A 24,844-nucleotide genomic window follows, 5' to 3' on the forward strand; every position below is an offset into this window, starting at 1 on the left:
CGCCCAAGTTTCACTCCCACACCGTAGGGCACGGAGATGTCGCTTTTTTATTTCCCGATATGCTTGCTGGCTTATAAAATCATTCCTTTCCTGGACAGGTTACATTTTTTTATGGTGGAGAAGAAGATTGGTGATGTGGAGATGTAGAGGGAAATCATTTCCTATCGGAATCGTCCACGTTGTCTATTGCGCGGAAAGAAAAAAAATTTTTAAAGCTTGTCAGGTGCTACTCATTCCAATTTTATTTTCAAGGAGCCACGTTGTGTTGCTCCTGTACGTACAGAGTTTATTTGCCGAATAATTTAAGCTATTCGATTGGCTCAATTATGCGCTGTTGCAGCGTTAATGTGAAACTCTTATTTATTAATGAACCACACCATCGCTGCCCATATACCGTATGTATTGAAACTTATTGAAAGCAATGTATGCCTTTAGCATCAATGTGTTTCCGGTGATGATGAAAATAATCCCTGTCTCCCATCTCATCATCGATGTTCCTCCGTTGGCGAGCTACGTATTAACTGTTCCTCTCCACCTCAAATCTTCGGAAGAGAAAATTTCTTCGGAATGTATTCCGAAGGAGCGTAGCGCAATGAGCGAAGGTGCTTCGGTAGAACTCGGTATAGATTGGAGACTTTTGGGTAATATTGGCTATAAGAAGAGTGGCAACGTCGGAGGAGGTGGTACAACGCCTTCTCTCATAGATCGGTCGGCAACAATGGCGCTTCTTCGAAATCAATCGTAAAAATTAGAATCGATATTGATTAAATCCATCGATGGTGTCTCTTGTGTACACACGACAGAAGGTCGTGTTGATTTGCACTCTCCGTTCGCCGTGGGATGAGTGAACTCCAAGCGACGTCACCTCTCGCCGATTCGCGGGCCTCAGGCGCCTTGCTCCCCCCCCCCCACCTGAACCTAGCGCCTTCCCGGTCGAGCGTGAAAGTGAATCAACTTAGCGCGACCGATCTCGGAGTGTCATCATTTCGAGGCGCAAGGCGACTGCATTCCTGTGCGCCAGCGTCCTCTCACTGAAAAGGGACGCGAGCTTATCTGTTTTTACATAATATTCGCCAATGAAGTTTCGTGGTCAAAAACTACTTTGCTGACAGTTGCCAACCGTGAAAACACATCCCTAGTAATGGCACCATCAAACAAACTCTGGACCAAGAACAGCAAACATAAAGCAATTCCGGACCAGCAATCGCTTTCCATTTTTTCTTCTTAGCTTGTTAAGCGTTTAAAGCTCTGGGCGCAAGCAAAATGCGGCACTACCTGACTGTCAGCAATGGAAGCATTTATTTAGGGAGCAGGTCAGCGGTCGGATGACAGCTAAGTGTCCCGGGTTCAAATCCGAGGCGATGTCTCCGATGACCTCCTGGTTGATCCCCGCCAAAAGATATTATGGAATAAACAATATTTTACAACTTATGCTGGTTCCGAAGGAGTTGGAGATATATTAAAAATAACAAAAAAATTTGGATTCAAAAACGTTTAGTTAGGACTCAAAATCTTTTAAACCATTACGCTTCATTAGAGAAAAAAAGGATCGTAGTAGCAGACACTACATGCAGATTGTAAATGGTGTACGTATACAGCATAAGTATTTGAGAAAAAGGCAGAGGAAAAGTACACGGCAATGCTTACTAATGACTTCACAGTACGTAGGGTTATCACAAAATGTAATTTTAGGATGCGCAGTAAAGAGCATTGGCACACATTGCATCAGAGGTGTAATCACCATATGAAACTCGTAGGAGTCTGAACCGAGGATAAGCGTATGTTTTCATTTTGAAGAAGACAAATGGAATGTATTGACATATAATAAATTGGCGCTATAGATCATCCTGAAAATAAACAAAGCATATCACGAGCGTATCTTAAGAAGTGCAAGTCGATAAATTTGGTGCTGTTTACATCAGAGAGAGATTGTTTTTCATGAGGCTTTTTAAACACCCCAAAACGCAGAAAAATCTGCATCTTAATGGGTTATTGAAGAAAGGAGTTCCACGCTACGATTCATAGGGTTCAAGTCCAATCTGTCAATGCTCATCGATTTAGCAGCTTGCACGTCCTAGGTTAGCGATTAGGGAAATGTATTCCAGATGGTATTTTATGCATACATTATCACGTATGACTATTGTCAATCTTACCGAAGGAAGGTTGAGCCAGGTGTCTTCTTTTCGTGGTGATAACTGCTGCCGGAAACCAAGCAAAACACCTCTCTCCAAATGTATACTACAAAGAAATATGTGGTACGACACACAAACGTATTGTGTGCCAAGGTTTTACATACCTCGATAATGATAGTGGACTCCACGGGCAAAAGTAAAACTTTGGATTTCTGCAACAGGCTACTATCATGGTAAAGCTCGTGCGGCAGGGGGCAGCAATACTATATGTTTAGCGGGGTAAGTTGACGACTTCATCTTAGGAAGCGCACACCCTCTCCATTCATCTCTCTCTATGGTCCCTCTCCCTCCCTCCCTCCGGCATCCGGGAGCGGACGGCGCGGTCTCCACTCAGCTGCCCTCCTCCAATCACCTCCCCTCATCCAAAAATAATGGGTCTCTACTGAATTATCCCAAAATGTGAGTCCCGGGGACTCAAGTCATGGAATCCGTTGGAAAGGAAAGCTGCCAGGTTCGCGAAGATGCGTCGATTGTGCGGACATGTGCGTCTAAACAATTGTTGGATATCCTAGGGATGGGAGGAACTGGAGGATACCTTTCGCATATTTACATGTACGAATTAAACCTCTTGCTAGATAAATACAAGTCGTCTAGGTTTAACGCTTATACGGTGATGTTGAAACAATCCTCAGTATTATAGCGTAGGTGGGCGAGAAACCACGTTGGGAAATAATAAGGAAAGTGGGTACCGAGCAGACCGGTCGACATGGGAGGAATTTTCCCCTCTACACATTCAAGGCCACGACATAATGAGGCATTAAAGTACGTCATGTTGGACATGGAGAACATGAAAACATCAGGAATGTATGTAATTAATTATGGCCCCGTTGGCTAGTGGCCACTCACACCCAGTGGACTCGCTCTTGTCGCCCCACGTAGTGCCGTGGGACGAGAGAGACACGCTGTGAATGGTTGCCGAGCGGCGGGAGTACTCGGCGAAGCAAAAGTGAAGGGAGCGTCCATTCCACGAGAAAGTTCGTGTCCCGGGTGTTGCAGTCGACCATGAGAAAAGTCAGGGAATGTCTTTCCGAATCGCCAAGGACTGTCACCATGGGGATAATATACGTTACACGAGTAGCAGTAAAAGAGAATTGGTCTTGAGACGGACTTCCCAAAATATACGAAGTGCAGGTACGTGTGTCATTCAACAAGTCCTAAGGAAAAAAAAGAAGAAAAAAACGAATTATTTTGGTAAGATTTTTTTTATTTTCAACGCAATCTCCTCTTAGCTCGATTCACATTTACCAGCGTTTCTCAAATTTGTATCGGCTGTTCAAAAAGAAGGCTTTTGGAAGGTCTTCAAAAAAAGGCATCTGTGCTGGCGATGACTTCCTCGCTCGACGTGAATCGTTTTCCGCCGAGCCGTATTTTTCATGTTTGGAAGTAACAAAAAGTCACTAGGGGCCAAATCCGGTGAATATGGTGGATGTTGTTATAATTTGAACTTAAATGCCATGATTTTCGCCATCAAAACTCCGCAGATGTGTCATTGTCTTGGCGGAGGAGAATATATTTCTTTGCCAAATGAGGACGTTTTTTTCCTTATTTCATCGCTTCACCGGTGCAGTAACGACGCATAATACTCACCATTTATCGTTAGTCCTTTTTGCAAGCAATCGACGTAAATGTTCCGCGAGCATCCCAAAAACCGTGGCCATCAACTAGTCGGCCGATTTCACCGTCTTCGTTTTCTTTAGAAACCAACTGTTTCGGCTGTTCCTTAATCTCTCAAGTGCAGTAGTGTATTCATGCTACGTCCACAGTTATGTACCGATGCAGATACTCGTCAGACTTGCGACAGAGAGTGTGCAAAACCATCCTCCGAATCGACCATACGATGTGCGTTTATTCTACACTGTCAAGCAATGCGGCGCCCATCCTGCCGAGATTTTTCCACTTCTAATTTTTCGTAAAAATTGAAAACACCAGGCATACCTTGTGGTATGCCTGTGGCCTCAACTGTTTCACGAACTTTGATTAGTCGATCACTCATAAAAAATCGTGGATATTTTATTCATTTTGGTTGAAGCCACTTACACTTTACGATGTTCATCATTTGTGGATGTGCGGCCGCGCATAAGCTCATTCAACAAATTTGTAAAAAGGTCGGAAACACAGGAGCAGATGTACCATAAACTTCATCCAACTCGGCTTTGATCTATTCGTTTGGTGTTAAGCCTTTTGAACAGAAGTGCTTTATCTCCGCACCGGAAATCATTTCTTTCCATTTTCCTTATTAAACAAAAGTTTGTTGCTTCAATCGACGATGCGAATGAAACCGTGAGATGGATATAGCTGAATCGTTATCATCAGTCAAGGGAGAGATGTTGCATGTTGAAAACCTTTTCCGTTACTAAGAGCGCCATTTCTTGGATTTCGGAGGAATTATTTAACGACGAACACGTATTTCCTTTCGCGCAATTCCAAGCCGTTACGCACGTGTTTTTTTTTGTTGCTCCACGTTCGCTCCCGGTTGGTTTATGTCTTCCGCTTCCTTCCTCACGTGGTGTCGCGGTCCCCTTGCCGTGCACCGCTTAAAAAAGTTTCCCCCGGGTCGAAAAGGGGCGTTGCCCCGTCTCCTGAATCGATCCGAATATCCCCTCCCACCTTGTGGGCTCTTCGATGGGGGAGGGGGCGTAGAGGGCTTGTGCAGCTCTCTGCGGTCTTTTCGAGGGGCGGGACAATGAATGGGCGGGCGCGCCCTCCTCACTACACCCCTGGCACCAGCCCACATAGTAGAGAGGTGTAAGGAATGGGGTTCAAAATTAAATACTCGGTGAAAATATACTGAATTGAAGTTTTGAATTAAAGAAAAAAAGAAAAATTGAATTGTATAATAATTGAGTAAGAATTTTAGCGTCTCATAACTAATCAATTTATTGGTTGCTGTAAAACTTTATACCTTTGATGGGGTACAGATCATAAAATACAATACCCGGATCAACCTCCGGAGAGGCTAGGTGTTATTTTACGGGTTGTAGGAAAATGCAATGAAAATGTTGTAGAGAATTACTTCGTAATAGTGAGGTCGGAGTTTAAATGTTCGAAAAGTGTTTGAAATCCATGGAAGGACATCTTTTAACTAAGGAATCGGTCAAGGTTTGGCGGATACTGTCTATGCTCATCAACAAATGCTAGGAGAAGTGATTGGGTGTGCCGGGCATGCTGGTGGCATTAGGCCTAGGACCCTCATGTTTCTCGAAGAGAGCAGGCTGGACTTGGATATTCGAGAGGCACAGAACAGCCAATTTTCTTGTGAGACGAAAGAATGAATTATCGTAGCACCAAATTTCATTGGTAGATTCGACCACCGAGATGAATTAATAGAGAGATGGATTCCGTCACGGAGAAATTCAATTTCTTCCCTCGAACGAGACCAAATCATGTCAAAATCGAGCCCAAGCACCCAAATAATTCAAATCAAATACAAGCAATAATGTATATATTCAATGATGTCATAAAATGTATAGACGATTGGGTTTGCGAATGTTTTTGTACTGTGTATTGAAATACAGGTAAGAACAAACAGCGGTTAACGCACGGCTGGTGCCCTACTTCAACCTCCCGGCACACATCCTGTGGCGGCTTGCACGATGCTGTGTACGAGATGTAGACTTACGTCCTACTGTGGACCCACATTAGGGATGTGGTCCTTGGGTTCGGGGTGGGTGATGTGTGCCCCGTGCGATGGGACGGGTGAGGAGGCAACGGAGTGACCCGCGGTGGTGCTCAAATGTGCCGTCGATCACTCGCGGGATCGAGCACCATCACACGCACCAGCACCATCACCAAATGTTGGCAGTCGGCGGCAACCCAAGGTGTCGCGCCCGTGGGAGATGAAGGAATATCATTGTATTAAGTATTTTTAAGTACCCTGTAAGCCACCCCTGGGATGTTTGGCGTGGGTTAAAAACACAACTAATTTTGACCAGAATTTCGACCCCCCCTAGCGCGGCCGGGCAAACGTTATTTCATTCTGATCACTTATCGTTCGTGTGAAAACTGACGTATTAAATTTATCTATTTTACACTTAATATCTCTAATTTTGTTGACATGATCTCACCAACCGTAGTACGATGGGCTAATAAGACATTTTCAGTATCATTTCTAAAGAGTACCATGCCTCCAATTTTTCCAAGAGATTTACTTTGCCATTAACCTACGTTCCTTGAGTGATTCGCAGTCAAATCCTCTAATAATTTTGATCCGCTTCTCAGTTTTTCATAACAGCGTTTTACCAATCTAGCTCCTCTACGCTGCACGCGATCCAATTCGGCAATTAATGTAACTTCACGAAGAACCCATAACCTAGCAGCATATTCTAAATCAGGTATAGCAAGCGAAGTATAACATTTCTCTTTAATATTTTCATTACATTTACCCAGTAATCTAAGAAATCCTAATTTTTTGTTAGCTTGTCCACATATTCCCCGTATGTTTCAACTAAGAGAGGTCGTGAGTGAGGGTAACGCCTAAGTATTTAATCGAGTTTAATGTACACCTTCCATTTTGGTGTTCCTGATGCAGTAGGCGTTCGAGAGGGAATTTCTCTTTTTCCAAACATCCATTACTATACACTTTTTAAATTTTTATTTCTGTTTTCCAAGTGTCGCACCACCGTTGTTTAATCATTAGGTCATCTGCTAAGTCTGCTTTATCCTCAGAATAACGGATATCTCCGTAAGCCACTGCCACTGCATCGTCAACAAATAAACGTATCTTTTTAGGGACTACGGAGTTAACGCCATTAACCTAAAGAAGGAATGAAGGAGGTCTGATTACACTTCTCTGGGGAACACCTGAAATGACGTTCACTGTATTAGAGCTTGCTAAATGGTCGGGTACAAAGAGTAGCAATGATTACTCCTAATACCCTATCTTTCAAAAAGTCTTTGATCCAGCTCAGGATATTTTTATCTACGCCATAGGCTTCTACCTTTGTGAGTAGTTTACTGTGAGTTACTTATGCGAAAGCCTTTTTAAAATATAGAATTACCGTGCCCACTGGAACATTCTCTCTCTCGAGCTAAGGATATCATGAACAAAAAGCTTATGTTGTCTCTCGCAGTATTTACCTTTTCGGAAACCGTACTGATTTTTCATCAATACCTCCTCTGACTATCGAGGTGTCTCACAATCGAACTAGCTACTACTATATGTTCCATGACCTTGCATGTTAGGGGTGTGAGGGAAATAGGTCTGTAATTGCTTAGTTTTAACCTTGTCTCCATTTTTAAACGTAGGTGTTACCTTAGTCGTTTTCGAACCACTGGGAACCTTGTGACCTAGTAGCGATTTCTTGTGTGTGATGTCAAGATACGGTTCAATTTCCGACTCTAATTTCTTAAATGTACAAGCGGGTATTTGATCGGGCTCGAAGAATTATTGGCTCAATATTTTTTTTAGCTAACGTTCTATTTAATGATATTAGAATTCAGTTTTTTTATTGGTTGGCGGATATGATATGGTAAGATATCGGTGACATCCGTTGAGACTGTGGTGATGACGATTTGATTGGAGGAGTTTCATAAATTGGCCTTTTATAAGCAGCTGGTCACTCTTCATCTTTATCGTTTTTGAGTGGATTCACTGTGGACTTATGTCCCTGAACCTCTCTGACTTACGACGAAATTGCTTTCGGATACTCTTTCAAATTTTCTGCTTATCTATTCCTTTTGAATTCGCTTAATGCTTTCCGAAATTATTTCTTGGCGTTCGCCGTAGATATCTTATAATCATAAGTGAACTCATTCATTTTGTCGCTAGAGATATCATCCCAAATATTTTTTTATCTTGGGGTGACGTAGCCTTTGACATCGCAATGATTTTTTAACGTTCGCGTTGTACCATCTAGGTTCCGTGTTATCTTTTATGAATTTGCTGGTAATGAACTTGTTGGCTACCGACCGCATGATGTTAAGGAAGTTATTCCACGTATCCTCTGTTTTACGTTGATTACTATATTTCTAAAAATTTGCAAATTGACTTGGTAGCACACATTTTAGGCCATTATAGCCCCGTTCTTTAAACAAACAAAATTATCTTTTAGGCTTCTTATTCCAGATCTTGCATAGGAAAAACTTAACATTTATTGCCCTGTGGTTAGTAATTGCCTTAATGGTTTCTGTAGTTAAAACTTTCGGGTATATTCAATGCTAACAAATCAAGAATATTATCGGCCCTAGTTGGTGAAGTGGCAAGTTGACGCATGTCGCATGTAGTTCAACGTACCATGGCGAATGGTACGTTGAACTACATGCGTCATGCGATTTATGGCGAATACGCCATTGAACGTACGTTGAACTACCTGCGATTTAATGGCGAATCGTAGGTATCTTTGCTGTATCCCTCCGTTTTGAAATTATGTGTGCTCCAATCACTAGCTGGGGCATTGAAATCTCCACCAGTTATAATGTGGCGATCGTTGTACGAATATTGGGTAGAGAAACTTTTGATTTGGCGATGTAATTCTAGTATTGAATTATCATTATCCTTCGGCGGTCCCTAAATTGCTTTTACGTCGATTCTTTTGGATTCAGGACTTTAAATTGAGCAACAAACTCTTTCGAAACCATTACCTGGAATTACCTCACCCCTGTCGGCGCAAGAATTTTGAACTACGATAAAGACACCGCCACCGATTCAATTTACTCTGTCGTTTCTGTAAACGGAAAAGGATTTTGAGAAAATTTCACCGTTGGCAACGTCAGTGGATGACCATCTGTCTGTTTCATTAATGTATCTGTGGCAGCACTTTGAATAAGTTGAGGATATTCTGCGACTTTGTTTTCTAAACTTGGTAATTTAGGTACTGATACAGATGTTTCCTTTACATTGTGATTGCTTGAATATTTTAATAAGGATCGTTTTCGTATTTATTGTCTAATCCCTTATGAAATATTCCCTCCGAATCTAAATGATTAAAATTAATTGGCCTATTATATGCATCTCTGGCACCGACCCTCACCTCATTTAAAGCTAAATTATTTGGCAAAGAAGACATTAGAGAGCCGCTGTTTGACCTATACGCTGACTTATACTTTAATCTAAAATATTTCTGCGGCTCTCTAATATGCCACCCGCAACGCACCTGTCTGCCTAAGACGTAGTGAACACCAGAACGGTTCAGGGAGTTCCTACACGATTGTATGTATTACCGGCTAAGGATCGAGGAATTAGGCCCTGATATCCCACCTCCTACCCCTCCACACTCCACCGCCTCCATCCCTCCACCCCCATCGACCCCCATCCACCCCCATCCACCCCATCCACCCTCTCCACCTCCAGCCACCCCAGAAAGCACTGGCGTTCTTTCTTCGCGAGCATAATGGGAAATGGGAGGGAGGGTGGAGGTGGGAAGCGGATCCACCCCTCCTTATTTATCGGTATGCGAGGAATTTAGTGTGTCGCCGATCGAGAGAGAGAAAAAGCTCGTTGATATTTTATGGAGCGGATCCACTGAAGCGGAAATGTTTTACTTTTCCGACATTCCTACTGACTACATTTGTTAGCATTTATTGCGTTGGGTGCTGGATGTAATAAGAACGTACAAAAACCATAAACACAGTATTCAACCGGAAGGTCGGTTTGTTAGTTGACGGTAAAGTTCACCTGATACTAATCCCGAGGAAGCTTGTGGAATTTACACATTAGGGTAGCGGGGGCCAATGCCTTTCCCTGTGTCGGTTATGGTTTCCCAGGAAGATCTGGTAGCCGAAAAATCAGACAGTTTGGGTGGAGCTGAGGGTGCCCGGGAGTCGAACGCTGGCTCTCCAGTCAGTGCTCTACCCCTGCCTGAACTACGACGAATTATTAAGAGCATATAATAAATGTTGAGTAATACTTCAAATAATGACGAAATAGCTTGCGTTTGCCTCTGAATGTGGAACGTGGTGGTCCAGTGGGCAGAGCTTTCGGATATTTTGGATGGTAGGATTCAATTCCGGTTGGCCTGTCTGATGCCCTCAGCTTTGCACCGGCTCCATGACTGACGTGGGCGTCAGATCACCTTTGGGAATGGCGCGAATCGTTGGGAGCGAGGAGGGGGATGGCCGGCCACCCAGCCTCGTAGGATTGTAATGTTGAACGCCGCCTTGCCTTGGGCTAGAGTGTGCGTTTCAGCCTTGAAAGAGCCAGGTTTAATTCGACGAGGGAATTTCATGAAAAGGCTTGAGCGAGATAGGCGTTAACTCCCCTTAGCGAGGACTTATTTGGCTTACGCTGCGAGCACTTGGGATGATACATGGGCGAAAACGTTAATTAAGGAATTGGTCGAGACTCGCCAAATCGAAAAAATCGCCAAAATTATTCGCTTCGTTGGATTGCTGCGAAAAGTGAGACGGGTGTGGGCGGGCACGTCAAGGGAATCAGCTTAGGTGGCCCCTGATACGAAAAGGGAGCGGGCGAGAATTTCAGTAAGGTACTGGACATTCGCTGTTTCTAGTGGGTTCGAGGGAATTAATATGACCTCAAATTATATGGTAGAATAGACTACAGTGGTAAAAATAAGAGAGACAGCGTCACCCACTGCTTCTCGTACCAGTTTTTCCGTTGCACGATACGTATTCATCAGAAAAATGTACCCAATCACCCAAACGGCTTTCAGCGAATGGAATCAAATTTAAACGAAGGCATCGTTAAATATTTTTTATTAATTCCAGAATATCAGAACAACATTGAAATCCACCACCTATACGAATGTACAGGTTAAAACGCGGTATACAAACATTTTTTCCTTAATCAATGTGGCTTCATCGCTCATGCTAATTGAAATCTGTTTAAAAAACCCTATTTTCTATGCTTTTGAGATAATGAGTAATTTTTATGATATTCAATGGAGAAAGCGACTTTGTGATCCCGGGGTGTTTTCGTTATAAGAATTGCTTTTTTAATACTTTTATCCCGTTACAAAAGTTGAACGAACAGCTATGCACGTCCTTAGTTTCATCTGGCTGAAATGTTGATCCATATATTGCAAAGAGTTCTTCTACATTATTTGGAAGATCATTAAACAAAATAAACAATGACCCCATTTCTTATAATTAACCATTTCATCATCAGCGTGTGGAAGTAGAGAATATTACACCAATCGTCTCGGTATTGTGTAACGGCTCGAGGGTATAGCATTACTATTACGCGTCGCTGGGGAACACGAAACCTTCATTTTCCTCCGTGAAATCACCTTGGAAACTCGTGTCGTAACCTAGAGTACCAGAATGCCTACTCTTCGATGGCGAGGCCTTAAAGCAAGGGGAGGGAATATGTATGCTAAATGAAGGAGAAGGCTGGCTTGACGGACGATGTGTGGCGCCTGGTGAGTTAGCAATCAGAGCGCCATTCCATCATCCTTCTTCAGGTCACACTGCAGTCTGATCTGAAGAACGCCGAAAGCTTAAAAGTTCTTAAATGTGAGTGTCCTGTGACTTTCACTTAAGTTTTATAATATATATGCACAGGAATTGTAGGGAAGGTGGAATCGAGAGGATTACAAGCGTTAAAAAGCTTTCTTGTACATACAAGGTTCGTACCAAAGGTAGTAGGACTGCTTTTTTCCGAATTGATGGACGGTCGGGCGGCGGTTTCTCTGGCTGTGTTCGAGGGAGGGGAGCCGGGAAAGACAAGAGACCAGTTGCCTTTGGCTCCCAGCCTTTGCGAAATACGATTCGTTCGTTTGCGAAACATCTATAACGTGACCTCGTTACGCTCCGTCATGAACCGATTATTGGAACAGCGCTACGCTATCAAATGTTGCGTGAAATTGATAAAAACCAGGAAAGAAACCAATGACATGCTCAAGGCAGCTTATGGTGAGAACGCCATGGGTAGAGCGGGCGTTCTTCATCACGTACGCAGCGCCGGTATGGTCAGGAGTGCCGAAGTCTACCCTCGCTCTCATCCAAGTGGTGCAGAACTCTGCGCTACGGTACATCTTGGGATGCGGGCGCTACGCCCGCGTGGAAGAGATGCACCAGGACGGGAACATGGAACCTCTGAACGTCCTTCTTCCGGAGCTGTCTCGAAGATTCTTCGAGAGGGCTGCGGATTCAGACGTCGCCACCATCCGACGCCTCGGAGAGATCCAGGTTTCAACGTGGGACCGCTATAAGCGCCCCATTGCGAGCATGGATCGCCAAGATGCCCTCCCAGCGAAGAAGAGGCCCAGGCTTCAGTAGCAGGGATCGCCAGAACGCCGTGACAACGCAGAAGACGACGCCCTGCCTTAGAAGCCTAGGCGGCTGGAAAGGCAACACAGTGGAGCCCCGACCGGAGTAACGGGGGTCCGTCCACGAGAGATAAGGGCGTTCTTAAGTGGCGCAAGTTGTTTCGTGAGGGTAGAGAAGATGTTAAAGACGGAAATTCAGGACACCCTTCAACCTCAAAAAGTGACAAACATTTTACAAGAGTGAAAGCTTTGTTGGGCAGGAATCGGAAATTATGTGTTCGCATGGTTTCTGATGAACTTGGCATCCACTAAAAGTGATGTCCATCGACTTGTGAGCGACAACATGGGTATGAGAAAGGCGGGCGTGTGCGAAGTTGGTACCTCGAGTGCTCTCGGACGAACAAAAGAAAAGTCGCACGCGGTTCTGCCAAGAGCTTCTCGGCAATTTAAGAATCCCAGTTATTTTAGAATATCCTCCACCAGACTTCTTCCTCTTCCCCGGTTTCAAATCTGTGCTGAAAGGACGTTACCGCTACTCGGTGGAAGCGTGATAACAGTTGTGACGAGTGAGCTAAGCAGAATTTCGGGCGCTGCCTTCCAGAAGGCGTATGAGGCGTGAAAAACCCGCTGACAGTTGTGCGTGGACGCACAAGGGTGCTACTTCGAAGACTTACGAGTGAAAGTATCAATTTTTGGCAATACATTTTTTTAATCGAGTCCTACTACTTCTGGGACACCTTTTAAACATGTTCACACAAGCAAACGCGTTTGTCTTATTTAAGTATCGTGTGACGGTATCGCCATCTAGAACGTTGTCCCCAAAACTGTGCTTCGACCGCCGCTGTGTATGATGCACATATGCGAATGTGGTCGCACGCACGAACGCTGCTGCCAAGCGAAGGCGAGTGAAAGTGGGCCGCATCGAGAGTGTCGCCGCGCACCTCTCTACGCCTGTCCGGTCCACGAGAACATTCCCGCGGGCTTGCCATCCCCCTTTGCCGCACCGCCCTCGATCCAGAAGGGGAGGCCGGGAGGGGGGTGGAATTCCTCGGAAGGGGTCCACGCTATGCAATGGGCTCTCGTTTACGCACTCCCCGCCTTGGAGCGTCGTGGCGGTCTCGCTCCGTCCCGTCGTCGTTGCTCTCGTCCTTCTGAGCGTGTCGCGCCTCTGCTTCGCCCCCTCCCCCCCGCTCCCGAGCACGCAACGTATTCACACTTCACCCTTGGACGACACGGTGATCGCGGGCGGGGGCGGGAGGGCAGTAGGACTGCGGCGGCAGTTCCTTCGCTCTCGGTCAGCAAGGGCATCGTTAGGCGGAAGCCGAGGGTCTCCCTTCAGTCGACGTATTATCTCTCACTCCTCTGCTCGACCCTCATGAATCGTTACTCGTGGTTTGCTCTATATCTATCACTTATGGTTTGCTTCTTCGATTGCGACAAGTCCTTTTCGAAGACTTTTTAATACTTTCACCGGTTGGCTGCATTTGACGGTGTTTAGTTTGTTCAGTGTACATAATATGCATTTAATTACTCTTAGGAAAGATTTGTTTTAGCGAGTTGCGCTGATATATTTTCCGAAGCGGGCGCTAAAGGGGAGCGAGCTTAAGCGGGGTGGTGTTTTATTGTCGCGGTTTCGATCGCCGTTAGTCTATTGTTTCTCGGCAGTGCCCACGTGGCTGGAAGATTCCATGTTTCCTGTGTTCGATTCGTCGCTATGGCGAGCGAGTTATTTCGCTCATGAATAACGCGCTCTCTCTACAGTTCCGTTTTGCTCACAAGGTTCTTTTGGACCATACCTGAGCCTCACTTCCTGGAAACAGTCCGACGAGTTAATATATTCATCGCTCCGATCGGAGCTTATTGGAAAGTTGCCCTGGCAGTGACGCAATGCTCCTAACACATTATATCAGCGAATATTGCGTTGGCCTATGAAACGTTTTGCATTGCCGCTCAGTTTTTTAAAACTATCTCAACGTCGAGGATCAATGATATATTGTGCAATATTTCTATTTTATTAAGGAAACAAGACGCTGCGGCAGTGAAATAAATGCGCCACGTCGCTCTGGTGTCTGTTCGAGTGAAGCTTTCAGTCTTCAGCTTGAAGTTTGATCTTCGGATTTGAAATGTGGAGCAAGGAATGGGTTCAATTTCGCTGTATCTTTACGGCCTCGTGTGCTGCTCTTGCGATTTCCATTTCTCTTATTGTATCCATATCTCCGTGGGCGATTCTCCCGACATGAAGTGGTGCCATAATACATGTGTTTCCCTCGGGTGTCGCAAGCACACGCGGGCGTCTTCATCAAAAAGTATGTCTCGTCTACTCTATTCGTGAATCAATGGGCTCCCAAATACGATTTCTCCTCGCTCGTATTTCATCCCAAAATTCTGATGGAAATTCTCCGCACCTTTTCCAAATCCATAATTACAGTTTTCTCCCTCGGATTCGAAATATTTGCCTCGTGTTTCAAATGTGGCCTTGCTAAGAGTGTGGTGACACCTCTCTTTCCTTCTCATTTACCTACCCCTGCAATCTGTCTGATGTTTCCCAGCTTCTTCAAGGCTGATCCGTATATTCTTATGATGTATGTCCCCCGCGAGAGGTTTGATTTGAGTGTAACATCCAAGTCGTCTTATTTGACCTGTCACGAGTTGCTTTTCTCGTTCCCAATTTAACGTAAGCCTGGGTTATCTCTTTCTTTCGTTATTCCGCATCTCCAATGCTTTGTATTTCCTTATGCTGGAGTCTAAACTCTATTCCTGACTGCACTCCGATCTCTGGTTTAAATCGTTAAGAGAGTAGCTCGCTACTGTCTGCCGTTGTTCTCGTTTCTATTGATTCGCCGTCGTTGGCAGGTAATCTAAATTTGATGTTTAGTGGAAACTTATGGGAAAACTAGTTGAGTGGTATGTTGTCTATCATGAAAAAAATATGGACCTTATTGCACTTGCCTGTGTAACGACTGAAGTTTCATCTGCCTCTAACGATAATTACATTTTGTTTGTGGTTAGATGAGAGGTCTCTAATCCAATTGGTCCCTTTCTCATCAGTACCGTCATTGGTGTGTTTTAGTTTTTCGCTTTTATGCATTCAATATCGATTAATCAATTGCTTTGATTAGCGCATCATCAGTTTCATCCTTATATGTCGTAGTACTCGGCCCGAGTATTTCCACGGCTGGAATTTGGCGAGTCCGTCGGCCTACTGCTTCGCTTCCTCGAGTCGGACGGCCCGTGCCAGTTCTAACCCACTGGCTGAGTTACTGTTAATGTCGCTTAGTGACGGTTACGTTTTCACTGTTCTGCTACTCGAACTCGCTACTTCGGAGAGATGGGTAGGATTTTCGCACCCATCTTGGCGCAAAAAAAGTGGAGACTCATTATCCTTTTCATGGCGATTTGTTTGGATTTTCGCTTCGCAGTACAGACTGGCTGAATGTGAAACGTCAAAACGTTGTCTCTTTTAAGCTGCCACAGGGACAAAGCCTCGTTAGCCCGGGTGAGTGCTCCGGCGATTTTGAAGATGGGGAGTTTATTTTTGCGGGTCGTTTTTTCGCGATGTGAGAAAATTGAGCGCCGGCGCTCGGCGCACGGCATGCACTATCGTCCCTTCGGATGGCGGTTCGTGAGATTACGGAGGCGGATGAAAGGATCATCACTGTTGGAAAGCTTTCGATGCATGCGCGCTCCGCACTCTCACTCGTTTTTCAACTTTCGTCACGGGAGGGGTGAAAGTGTTGATGACGCAAAGTTATCACTTTGGTAAGGGCCCGGAACGATCAGATCCGGTGCCGACCGACGCGCTTTCGACGATGCGAGGACAAATCGGCCGAGTGCTGGCGCGATAAGCTCCCTATTGTGTGTCGTTAGAGTCCCAGTGGCCCTTAGCACGACGTTCGCTTTTCGAAGTAGGGTAAGTTAAAAAAAAATAGCGCCATTCTGTGTGATTTCGCTCCTTTCGCTGATTTTCTCCTGGCCGCTCTGACCTTGCATGGGTGCTCCTTTCAATTCGCGTATTATCTTCGTCATCCATCCGATATCTTCATTCACACGTCCAAATCTACGAGTTTCATGACCTTCCTTTCGGTCCCGGACTCTCTTAGCATTCGCTTAGTTAGCGCTTCTTCAAGCACATCAACCCATATAAAATAAAAAGTTAGGATTGATGAAAAGGTTGCTTGGGAATTGTAATGAGAGGGTAAAGGAGCCTTGTTATTTCACGTTAGTTAGGCCCCACTTTGAATATGATGCGGTTGCATCTTCACGAGGTAGGCTTGGTTATGGATCTAGCTCAAGTTTAACATAGGGCATAGAGGTTTGTGAAAAGTTATTATGAACAAGGTATCAGTGCCGCGACACTAACGGAAGAATTAGGATGGGGGCCTCGACTTGACTGTAGGATTAAGTACAGGTTAAATGTACTGCTTAAATGTTAGGGAGGTTACTTATCTGAGGACGTTAAGGACATATTACAGACCCCGACTTGCTGTGGTAGATCAGATCACTTCCGTAAAATCAGGGTGATAGATAGTAGAACGGATAGATTAAAAAGGTCGTTTTCCTCGTACCATTAGAGTTCAAAATAGACATGACAGGAATCGGGTAGGAGCTCATTAGAATTGGCAGTGTATATATTTTGTCCAAATACTGCATTTTATTCTTTTTATTTGAGAGACCCACCCATATTTTAAACAATTCTACGCCACGATTTGAATATACCTGTACGTCTCCTGTTATTCATATTGTTGCATGTAAGTATTTTATTTCGTGCGATTATCATTTTTCGTGTTCAGGATCAAACTAATATTTTGAACTATGTAGAGAGGACATGATTGGGATTGTGCATTAATGGCTGGTGACATAACACCCCCCGCCACACGCCCTTGCGGCGGCTTGCGGGGCATTGTGTAGAAGTAGATATATGGGCGTGCCACTCACTTCCTCTCTCGATAAACATGACCGAACCGACGAAGGGCACCCCTTGTGTAATCACCGACAATTATCCCCGCCGTTCTGTTAATTAATTCTTCCCCCCCCCTTCACCCAACATCCCTTTTCGACCATTTCCACCCACCCGCGCCCCCATATCCTCCCCTCTGCCACCACTCCCTCTGAGTACGCACGCCCTGAGAGTGTTGCTAATTTGTCTGTGGAGATTTGGTGCAGATCACCTCGTGACCAAGGGTTAAAAGGGCATCCTCTACTACGATGACTCATGTTCTAGAAACTTTGAAACATTCACCCTAGAGAGATTGGACTACTAATGCGACTTGTTTCCCTACGCTCTGTATTGAAGGTCCAACTAGTCTTTTATCAATTCATGTTACTCTGTGAGATGGAATGGTCTCAAATTTCTTAGTTTCACCGTCAGCAGGCGTTCCCACTATGTTGAGAATACATTATTAGTCCCATCCTATTGCGGTAGGTGATATCATAAATATACGAATAGAGAGACCAAGCGTGGAAACTGCACATGTCATTTTGCCCACGAACGATATAAGGGATCAGAATAACCGCAAACGACCGCGTAACCGCGTAAGGAAAGAAATAGTTTTTTAAAATCCCTAGTCGCTGTTCTATATGTTGCCGCTATTTTATCTTAATTTCATTTTTCTTCTTGTTTCTAGCATCTCGTCTTTTATACGTTGGAAAGTATTTTACCTTTAGATACCACAGCGCGTATATATGTAGTTAACATAACCTGTTGATTCGAAATATTTTGCGTGATAATTGGTAACTAAAAATTTAGAAAAGCTTATTTTTGGATGTTGCGTGCCTGGTGTTGAAGCACCCCCTGCCACACACCCTAGCGGTGGCTTGCAGGGTACCATTGGGAGAAGTAGATATTTCGCCCTCGACAGTCAACCACAGCAAACAGTCGTTCATGCTTTGTCGAGACGATTCTTATCTGCGTGACGTATCATATACGAGTATAGTCGCACATTTACTTGGAACTGTTCCTAGGGCACAAGAAATAGTTTTATTTCCCACTATCATGTGTTTGAGTTACATTCTGGGTTCAGATCTTGTAACCCCTTTAAAAAGTCTGAGTTAATTACCTCCATTACGCTGGAACTACCCTTTACTGGTTTCCTTTTTATATAATTGCAAGTAAAGACAATTTGCAATTATCCAGTATTACTCCTATCTTTATCGATGGGTAGATGAAATAATTTGCGGATTTATTTGAAAAACTTCACAAGTAACTCCATTCCGTTAAATAGCAAATAATGCCCCGTTAAACCGATGTTCATCGCAGCCTCCTGTGAGGATGAGGGCCATCCGTCCATTCGGTTCGCCCATCGACTACGAAATCTGTCAGGAGAGATCGCTAGACTTCCTATCTTGAAATTAAAATTTGCGACTACGTTGGTTCTTGGGAACGAAGTATTTTTTTAACTACAAATCCAAAACAGTTATCTGTTTATGGGTTTGTAATCCGACCCAAAAGTTCAAAGGACATGTTATTTAGCTTCTCACGATACGTGGACAAGTGAATACTGGAAAAATCGGAAGGTTGGAATTGTAATCACTGATCTTCGATGCCTTTGCGTTCATTACTCGGTGGTAGAATATTCCCTCCTGCGGTCCCCGTCTTCACCCCTGCCTTCACCCCCGCTCTACCGCGGTCGCCACTCGCATGTCAACTGTTTCCCATCGCAAAACGGGGATCAGAAGGTGCGGTGGCTAACGTACTGGCTTCCCATACGGAGGGCCCGGGTTCCAATCCCGGAGGCAGCAGATTTTTTTCATTGGTATCCCGATCCCTACCTAGGTGCTTTGTGGAGAGCACTTTGAGCGAGTACGACTTCCGTCGGATGGGACGATAAGCTGCGGACCCCTTGGCGCCTAGAGTAGGTTGATTCCGACGCCGGGTTTCTCTCCACGCTTCCTTTCACATCCATCTCTAATGGCGCAAATAACCTTAGCTGTCGGTCGCCTCCCCTAGAACTACTACTGCCCATCGCAAAGCGTTGAAGTGTAACGCATCGCGCGTTAGTGGCGACGCTCACGTCAGGCGGTGGCCTCTCCCAATGCTGCTCTTCCTCTCGGTAATCGGTGTGGCAATCGCTGATTCCTTCCAATCGAAAGGACCGGTCGGGGAAGGAGGGGGGACATCTTCCGGGGTTTTTTGCGCACGACTCGTTTAGCAAAGTTTCTCTGACGAAAATCGAATACGTTGGTGGAGATGCCATATCGGAAATGGCAGCGCCAGGCTGCTATTTCCGATATGGCATCCCAAGTCCTGAAAATCTGGAATGGTGTTTAACTATTAGAAGTATCAATATTAAATCAACTTTCTAATGATAGCAATTGAAATTAGATACGTAGCTACCTTTGTTAGCTCGATGGCTGTAACGAGATATATAGTGAGAGTTTACGCATGCCTCAATAGATCGAATGATCGAAAGAATTAATCGTTCCCCTGGTGAAAAACTTAATAATTGTGACATTGGTATCAATGCTTGTCAGGTAAAAAGATAAGACTCCATGGTATATCACCATTCACCCGAGGATGTCATTGGGATGTATTGAAACTTGTGTCGCAATCATCAATTATTTCGCCAGCAGAGCATTGAAATTCTTTCGGTAATTCATTGTGCCCCGATTTCGCCACGTTGTGCCTCATTCTTCTCAATATGGGGTTGCATTCCTCTGGCCGCTGCCAGAAGAATGCATGCCATTGTGGATTATTTCAGTAATATGCACTCTGCGCGGTATCTTTTTCGTCTCTGGGGGGTCGCGGCCGCCCCGAGTGGTGGGTCCACCTACCCCTATCCCTTGATTTCAGTCCCTGGGCCCGTGAGTCCTCTTTACTCTCGAAATCAAGTCCGACTGCAAATACTGAATGCGTATTTGAGGTGAGGTGCGGACAGCGGGCAATGGGATCCAGCCAACGGGACGTTACCCCCTCAGGATCTTGTCAATCTCGCACGTTTCGGGTGCCGCATTGGACTTAAAGGGTGTGTTCTACCGTCACTCATAGCCACCAATCCTTGGGTTTATGACTTCCGTGCTACGAATTCAGTTCCGGCTATTGTATGCGGAGAATGAGGGGGTCGATGGGAAATGGAATTTGGTTATTTTATAACGGCATTGTGGGTGCTGTGTTCCATGTTTGTAAGAACGCAATTGAAAAGATGGGAATGGATATGGAAGCAATGAAAGTATGGATTTTGAAGCTTCCCCTCCGTTGCTCGTTGAATGTGTTTATTCATTGTTATTATTTTTGGCCGTAGTCTATAGGTGAAGGGTTCATCATTGACCCTAGGACTTAACACCGCAACAGTTATGAACCCTGCCTAATGCGATAGTGAATATCTTTAAACCAATCATTAAATCTGACCTTCATATGGCTCCACACACCACGCGCCCAGCATCCCACCTATCCCCCGTGCGTATCTACCAGTCAACAGCATTCCATTGCCTCTCACAATCTGCTCCCATATTGAGGGGGGCGGCAGAAATTTTCCTTCCTGCCTTCGAATTTCTCTCGGCGACCTTGGTTCTCCTTTTTTTCCCCTGCCCCTCTCAGGTACGTCCGTTCACTTTCCTCCATTCTTCTCCCGAAGAAAGTATTGCGTTGCCAAAAAACTAACCTTGCAACTTGGTGTTAGACACCTATTATGCATTTAAACGATCGGTGCCACAAATTCATGCCCCGGATGCGCAATCAGCGACCACCTGTGCCAGGGCGGGAACCCATTCTTCCCCTCTACCCCATCCTCGCAAGAGGGAGCGTGGGCGCCCCTTGAAGTGTCCCCGAGGTCTCTCAGGAAACGTCTCCGCGTGGGCGCGACGTTGCGAGATCTCGGGGGCGCGAGGGATTGGCGCTGTCTCCGCTACGAAGAGCGTCGCCCGCCGCCGTGGGGACGCGAGGGATTACTCGCGCACTCGGCGGCCGGCGAGAGGGTGGGTCCACCATGATCCATGCGAGGGCCAAGGAGCGCCTTCCTCCCTCTCAGCGGTGGCCTCATCGTCACCGAGAACGGAAGGGTTTGGCGAAGCGGAACTCGAATGTGCTACCTCGCGATCTTGGCTCCTCGCGTTTTTTAAACCCGTTGAAATCCCACGAAAATCATTTCGATGTCGAGCGATTGGAGGACATAACGCCGACATGGATGATGTTGGAGAATACTTGCAACCCCTTTTTCCGGCGCGGTCTCCTGCGTGAAGGACGCGCAGTGGGCTCGCGGGCCGTATCGTCCCGGGTGGGCGTGGCCGGAATATCGTCGAAGGGATGATGGGTGAGGGGCTTTTTTGTGAAACCAAGTGCCGATTTAGCCGTCGGCTAATAAACGGTACTCATTCATGTGTCGTTCGCACCGTAGTACTGCGATTATGAGGTCAAAAAACAGCTTGGGGACGGTGACCATTGTTTTCAGTGTCGTAGTGCGTTTGTTATATTCAAGGAGTCAATGTTGAGAACAATAATAACACCAAGAACTGCATAGCGGGGCAATTCATTTTTTAATTTAATCGTAAAAATATGAATTTAGTTGAACCTTTACGCTCATGATGGTAAAATTTAATTTTTGCACAGTTGGTACTTCTTAACTCAATAGATGGATATTATTGTCCGGAGTTACATTTCTAAATTATGTAACTTAGGACAGACGTGCATTTGTTAATGAAATGGATGGCTGTTAGATTTGTGAATGGTAGCTCTGGATATCGCTAATGAAAAGGTATCGAATTTCTTCATAGCTAAAATTGCAATGTATGATATCAAAGTTATTATATTTTGAAAAATAGCTGTATCTTTGTTTTTGTTCATGCGAAATTGAAGGATTGCCTACGGTTGCATAGTATAGATATTTGTTAATGGAATAAGTTAGTTGGGAGAACTCTTATAGCAATATTAGTTCTTCAGAATTGCAGTATATTTTGAACCATTTGGAAAAAGTAACCAACGCCAGAGTTGATGTGTTTTATTTTTTCAATAAAAAACGACAATTTTTCGATGCTTTCGGCCTTCGCGGCCTTCGACGCCTTCTGTATAACTGTTTCAGCAATGCTTACATCGGTATTATTAGGCTTGGCCTGACTTACATAGATTTCGTCCCTGACCTCCGGAAGGCTCCATCAAATCGGTGTCTTCGCGATATCTTTTCCGCAAGAAATTTACAAGACAGTGCATTTAATCTGTTGCTTTTTCCTTTGCCTAGTGATTTTAGCAACTTATATACGACCACGCTTTTTTGTTCTACGAATTTGCCTATTTTTAAAGATTAACACATGCCCCTTTATGGCGTTAACTTTGCTCCGATGTCAACACTTGAGCCACGGTCGGGAATTCGTCGATGGGAAAGTGAACTATGAGTACATGTACTTGGGTGTGCGATATTCCCGCTGCCATGGAATGCTGACTTAGTGTTGGTTGACATATGGTGAATTGGATCTGTGTTGTTTTCTAAAGTTAATGTGAGCATTCTAGGAAATTCGCCTTTCCGGACGGAGCCTCTACTTTTCTTCTTCCAGTTCCATCTTCAAGGCATGTTCGTCATTCAGCAGTAACCGGTCAGGAAAGGTATTGTCGAGTGGTTGGTAGATGTGTGTTGCGTTGGGAGATGAAAGAAAAAAGTGAACTTTTCAATTCAGTCAAGCCCTATTCACCATGATAGAAATGTAACCTGAAAGGATTTCACCGATTGAAACTTTTGGTTCATTTAAATCTTCAAAATGATTTAAAAAATCGCAAATTCAAAACAGCTGCTGGGATTCCTATTATGTCTAGGCTCGGGCACGCCATTTTCAATACAAATACGATACAAATGAGTAAATTTGCGCACTGTCCAGGACGGGAAGAAAAAACCACTTGCAGAAGCGTAAACCCTGACCGATTTCTTTGTATTTTTGGGTCTTTTGTGAAACTTTGGGATGTTTCGCACTTCTTTTTACTTTAGTTTCTCCGGGATCATCACTGAAATTTGTTCCGAAATGGTTTTCGATTCTGGTTGGAGAAACTCTATCCATTTCATATTTAGGTCGTAGATCGTCGTCGTAAATCGTAACCAGAGACGGACGCCCTCACGCCTCTCTCTACGCTCGAACGCATTTATTATTTGTGCCTGCGACGGCGACGTGCCCAACTCCAGTATTTTCTCGCTGCGAGTGATTGTTTCTTCCTCGTCTCCTCCCACCCTCATTCTGCATCTCCCAACTAATACATGTAAACGGGCCTCAAAACATTTGACGTACATCCCTCACATGTCCTAAGTTTCCCCAATTTTTCTGAAATAGAATTTTGAGAACAATAAATGGGTAACGTTATAAGCTGAAGCTAATGCAGGGTGAAGCAGAATGGACTCCATGATTTGACGGGTAAATTGTTAAAAACCAGCATAGATAATTAAAAAAGTTGTTATTTCTGAAAACTACATCTAATTGCATTTTATTTTATTAGGGTTTGAAAATGATTTCATCCATGTGACGACCTTGGTGAGCAATGCACATGTTGATTCGTTCAAAAAAGTTGTCGAAAACTCTTCTCTGCATATCTTGCATTGTTCCAGCGCTGATATCTGTAATTGCTTCTTTAAGAGCTTCCAAGGTCCTTGGTTGAACTTTGTTAACTTCAGCTTTGAGATATCCCCAAAGAAAAAAAATCACATGGGCTCAAATCCGGGGAACGAGGGGGCAATGGAACATCCCCTCGTAAGGAGATCAGACAGCCGGGTATTGTTCTTGCAGGATTTGGCGTGAACGACGGGCGGTATGAGTCGTGGCACCATTCTTTTGAAACCAAATGGCTTCTGTGTCATATTCCCCACCATGCTCTTCCATTTTTGGAAGTATATAGTTCTCCAGCATCTCAAAATAGCGGACGGAGTTCACAGTAAAAGTTAAACCGCGTGATTCAAAACAGTAAGGCCTATTAATGCATATGGAGGACACAGCGCACCCAACTGTCACTTTGGGGCTATGAAGAGGTCTTGGGTGAAGTTCACGAGGGTTGTCAGTCGCCCAGCAACGAAAACTTCGCTTATATACAGAGCCGGAGAGGTGAAATACGCTTCATCGCTAGACCACAGCGCCCTCTGCGTCACCACGCCACTAGTATTGTTCTTAAAGAGCGTTTCTACGACAAAGCTTCGATGCTCACCAAAACAATGATAGGTGACTACTAAAAATGACGTCGTTTTCCCCACCTAACGCTACTACTCCCACTCCGCTAATTTATCTGCGCGCTCTTCAGTGATTTTTTTGAAACTAGGGTGTCCATTCCGTCTCACCCTGATATATTTCCGAAATATACTGAATAAAGATGGCGCTAATAACTAGAAAATCTGAATTCACCGATTAGGTACGTATATCGTTCTGTGGTACTATCTTCTTGATGCTCTATGAACTCTGCGTCTGCGATTTACTCTCCAATGACTCCTATGCCAGAGAGGACTTACTCCATACCGTTGACACTCCATGATTAATATATATTATTGTAGGTAATCGACTGGTTAAGGTAGGTTGCCGATGAACACAAATATCAAA

General features: G+C 44.7%; 1 protein-coding gene across 9 annotated transcripts in view; it reads left to right on the plus strand.

The window, feature by feature from the left end:
* numb (NUMB endocytic adaptor protein) overlaps positions 1–24,844 on the plus strand; it is a 419,433-nt gene that overhangs the window by 284,428 nt on the left and 110,161 nt on the right. Inside the window, exon 1 of one of the 9 annotated variants that reach the window (XM_071598374.1) lies at positions 11,582–11,600. The exons of the other annotated variants lie outside the window; for them this stretch is intronic. The gene's annotated coding sequence lies outside the window, so the exon portion shown is untranslated. Of the gene's footprint in view, positions 1–11,581; positions 11,601–24,844 lie in introns of those variants that run through there. 9 annotated transcript variants of the gene reach the window in all.

This window comes from Hetaerina americana, unplaced genomic scaffold, assembly GCF_022747635.1.
Source record: "Hetaerina americana unplaced genomic scaffold, ioHetAmer1.1.p SCAF_10, whole genome shotgun sequence".
NCBI classification, from domain to species: Eukaryota; Metazoa; Arthropoda; class Insecta; order Odonata; family Calopterygidae; genus Hetaerina; species Hetaerina americana.